The following is a 5213-nucleotide window of genomic DNA, read 5'->3' on the forward strand; positions in this document are numbered from 1 at the left end:
GACATATTTTATGAATTAAATAATTTTATGAATTAGTATAAGTAAGTTGCTAATGTTAGCTGTACTGTGTAAGTTGAATAAACTGTAAAATCACTAGTTCTATTTAAAAAAAAGTCTTACATGCTCTTTTTATGACTTTTATGGATTGAAGAATGTTGAAACGTAATAAGAGCTTCTCATTAAAAGTCATATTTCCGCTTGCGAAAATACGAAACTGTTAACGAACGGTCAGTGTCGCAAATAAAAGTAAAGTTTACTAGAGTACTATGCGACAGTTAATCCAAACATGGATAAAAAGGTTGTAACAAGCGTTGACTGTGACTGACTAAAAAAATGCTGACTTGTTAAGTACGTTAGGACTAGTAACTAGTTAACACGATGCGATACATTACACTTCAATTTAGTTGAAAATTATTTCCAGAAGTGAAATTTAATAAAGTTTATGCTTACTACCTTAATTATTAGTTTTTACCTACCATTACATAATATATAAATAATTGCTACTTTTTCTCACAATCTGACACCGTTATTGTCCAGTCTATTGAATTGATTTAGCGAAGACGTGTTACCACAAAAGGCTAGACCGTTTACTTCTACAGAAATCCAACCATATATGACTCAAACAGCCTGAAAATATATAAAACATATTTGCATTAGAGTGTGTTTCGAATCGTGGTCTCCAAAGTGTACTTGCCTGACGATGTAATTGTTTATGTGGTATACGTCCGAGAACATCATGAAATAAAAAGCACTAGCAAAAAAAACCTCCCACCGTGGTGCACTGGACGATCATGTTCTTTAGGCCCAACAATTCGGTTATTTTAGTGCTTGTTTTCGTGGCAGTTGGGTGGATGGCGTGTTTCAATAGTACGATGAACTATCATGTTTTCATCCAAATATTTGTGCATTATCTATTTTCGTTCAGCTAGCCTAACGAGCTTAACATGTCAATGGCAGTCGCAAAGCAGCTGCAGAGCAATATAATGGAGTACGCGTGGTAATATGTGGTTTGCGCACAAAAGCGTTCCGAATCTTGCTGCTGAACATGATTCAACCGCAGCGCCACATCAATTCAATACAATCCTAGTTTGGAATCCATTTGAATCTCCGCTTCGCGCAGCAACATGAAGCCTTGCGCGTGCGATACCTTTCGTGCTGGACCCAGCGAGTTGATTGCTGCCCTGAGCAAACTCATCCTTCAGTCCAGATAAGCAGCGGGAGAAGATTGCTTCATCTATTAACATCACCGGACCGCCATGGTGTATCGCGACAATTGCCGTCCACTTTCCCGCACCCTTCTGTCCGGCCCTGTCACGAATGCAATTTAGCAAGTATCCCTTATAGTTGCGGTAGAATTTCCCACGTGATATCCATTCCCACGTTGTGTATCATATTCACAAAGTGACCGGCATTCACATTACGGACCACCGTTCGATTTGACGCAAATAGCCTACTGGGAGAAAGGTGATGAACCGAGTTAAATATCAGTCATTTGAAACACAAGATTTACTCACCTGGTAGATATCCTTAATCAACGGGAAAAGCATCCAGGTGCCCACCGGGCATGAGAGAAGGAACTATATATATTTCAAACTTATGAATGTCTCATCAATTTGTTCTACGCAAGTCCTTTCACTTTAATTATGAACATTAACTTACAGTACTCGTTATCGATCCTCTACTGTCGTTATACTTCATGATAAAAAAGTTTCCTTGAACATATAAATTAAGCCCACGAGCATATTTAGACTGTCTAATAACAATTCCCTTTCCTATAAATAAAATGTCTCTTGCACCTTGTGTCAATGTATCCCTGTGTTAATTTATTTTATCCCGCCAGGCATTGAAGCATCCCAATTACTTTCCTTTACAATCCCCTTTCCGATTTGCCATGTGCCACCATCCGCCCGAGTAGTTGCAAACTAGTATCGCCCGAGTAGTTGCAAACTAGTGTATCGTAGCTTGGCTGGCACATGTTAACGCTCTGCACGACAAGGACGTGTCGTAATAGGAGTTGAATGGGAGAGCCTCTAGTATCCCTCAAATAGGTTTCGGATCCCATCCCTTTGCAGAGCATGTTAGTGTATTAGTTTGTAAGTCAAAATGAGTAGAAACCAAATAGACAAAAAATGAAACAATTAAAGAATTAATACAACCATCGTCATATCCTACCATAAAAACCCTGCTTCCATGATCACGAGGACAGAGTATCTCTTAATTAGAGATCTCAACGGCTCACTAGTACAAGACTAGCGGAAACGCGGCCATTACAGTGCATGGGGCCCCGCATGGCAAACATAAAGCTATGTAACAACAATGGTCATTGCCTCCCCATAAAAAAATCTGCTATTCTAATACTATCTAATATACTACTTAACCTTACCGAGTTAATATACTAATCTAGCCTAACCATGTTATTAACAAAAAACAAATGACCATTGTTAGCTTTATAATGCACAAAGCGGTAAAAGTGATCGGCCCACGTTAAATCGGGCAACAAAGATCCAGTATAGTGATGGGAACACATCGTATGCGATCATATAACTTAAAAAAAAGGAATAAACCTTAAAATATGACCAATAATAAATTAATAAAAATGTTAATCAGAAAAAAGGACAGTTAGTGACGGGTTACATGAAATATGTTAGTTGATATAGTTAGTTTATTGAAAAGTATGGAGAAGGGGAGTTAAGGAGATTACACTGGAAGATAGTTGCGGATCAGGATGTTTAAAGGAAGTAGAGGGTAGGCGAAGTGCAACAAATTTGCACTTGATCCCATAATGTGGTATTTCCACCGACCTGGACGGACCATTTTCATCTATCTTATAGATGTGTAGGTCGGTAGACGATAACTGCTCACCGTCTACCGACGCACTAAACTGTTCCGTCCAGGTTTCATACTGGATTCCAATTACGGTGTACAACAGCGAAGAAATCCTCTTCGCTTCTAAAAATTTTATAATGCCATTTTCGGTGGTTAAAAACCATTGATCCTTAAATTTTGGCAGTAGGACAAAATCGGCGGTTATGTGTATACCGGCACCATTGCCCTTCAACCGGGGGTATGTTTGAGTAACACGATTGCGCTCTTGCATACGGCCGGCTACATGCGTGCCCGATCTCACATATCGGCGTACAATTTGAAGATAATTCTCATACCGATATGCGGAATATTCAGGACCCACTCCAAACATGTTAACGTCTCCTGACACGTGCAGGAGATTGTGAACGTTGCTGGTCATATGGGCTCGATCATAATACTGCGGAAAGTTCTTTACAAAGTTGTATAAGAACTTTTCTGCAAGAGCCCAAAGATGCTTGTGTAGCCGTTGAATTAAAAATCGTCACACTGCAAAAGTAGCACAAGAAGTGATTGAATGCATCATAAGACATAAAATCCTTCAAGACCGCAATACTAATATGAAGAAGGAAGGACCGAAATTCGGTGGCCTTCCAAAAATGGCGATAGCGCAAGGATCGCATGGAGCGATTCACTTTCGAAGGAAGCCGTGTCTTTATTTAAAAAATAATTCACGCTTCCTTTTGTCGGAGTGACCTCTTTTCAAAATTTCCAAAAATTCCCTCATATAACCCTAGAACAAGCTTTAGGGTCACCCCGCGATCAAACTGATGGAGACCTTCGTAGGGAACACCGTCGATCATATTAAAATGTTTCAGTTTTTCTAATGGTGATCGCCATGGTTTGTGGTGGTCTTTGTCTACTCGTTGTTTAACGACGTCCGTACGCAGTTCGGCATCCACGGATTCAAAAATCATTTTGTGCTCCGAGTTGAGGTTTACCTCGCCACAGGTACACCCAGGTAACAGGTATAGTGGTACAGGTAAGCACCCATGCGCTGCATTAAAGTAAACTGATCCTGGAAAGAAACAAAACATAAAATAAAAAAATATTCTGAATTTCCTTAACAATAGTGCTTCGCATACTTTTAGCAAATGCCTGCGCTGGAGAATCGGCGACAAATGCGCTTGGTAATAAGCGTACCACTCTGTCGCCGAACCGCAAGCCTGTTTCTTGGAGCCTATTAAAGCCCTCACCTAGTGGGCCTAAGAACTCTTCCAGCCCCGGTTTAGTTTGTCCGCACAAAGCCCGACAAGCATTACCGGGCCTCAGGCAAACTTTCCACTCATATTAGAATTGGCCACAATTGCTTAGTGGAACTCTTAGATAGGGGAAGCCCGTCGATCGACATTTGCATTTTTAAAGTGTCGTGTTCGGGAATGGTATTTCTATAAGAAAGGTAAAAAAAATAATTTAGGAAAAATTTGCAACCCAATAAAAAAATAATAATTAATTACTATAAGCACTTACCTAAAATAGTTGCGAGGGACCGTCTCAATCCCCTGGTACCAAAATTCACCGCCTGAGATTGTTTGTACTTCCAAATCGACCTCGGTTGGGATTTTGAGGAATGTCCGCGCATCTTTTGGAACATCTAAATGATACAAATTCCAGAAGACCGCCAAAAGTAAATTGAGCATCGTTCGTGGTACGTTTTTAACAACAGCCCATGTTCTCAGGCCTTCGATGGGTAATAATTTACCCATGAAGGCCCAGGCTTCCTCCCGACACGCTGTGATATCCTCATCTTCACTGCCGCGATCGGTATCCCCGTGATCACTATCCGAGTCTGAAAAAAATCCTGGAAAAGGGTTAGTATTATCTAAATCACCGTCACCTTCAAGTAAATCGTTGTTAGTTGGATAGATGTTGAAAGATGTTGGCAAGTTGAAACCATCACCAGAAGTACTACTACTACATTGTTTTCACCTGAAAAGGCAAGACAAAAACACAACATAATTAGTTTTGTGTGATTAATATAGTTCTGGACATATTTAAGAACAACTATTATAATTTCCCCTTTTTCATCAGTAAAAGAAAACATCAACATAATATTTAACAACAAAAGCTGACTCCATTGAACCTATAGCTGATTTCTCCATCTTTTACCTTTAACGAACTTGATGATTAACACGAAGAACAATAAAAGTAATCATGGTATTGCGGGCAATACGGCTTTTTTTTCCCTACTGAATCAAACAAGCATACCCTAAGGTTTTTGGGATGAACCATGCTCAGCATGTTCTTGTATAAATAATTCTCACCAATACAATAAAACGCAATCGTTACTGATCTCCTAATGCTTATTTCTATGATTGTTTACTATCCATCTGATCTCAATTACAGCCTCC

The sequence above is a fragment of the Anopheles merus genome, chromosome 2L (genome assembly GCF_017562075.2).
Source record: "Anopheles merus strain MAF chromosome 2L, AmerM5.1, whole genome shotgun sequence".
Classification (NCBI taxonomy): Eukaryota; Metazoa; Arthropoda; class Insecta; order Diptera; family Culicidae; genus Anopheles; species Anopheles merus.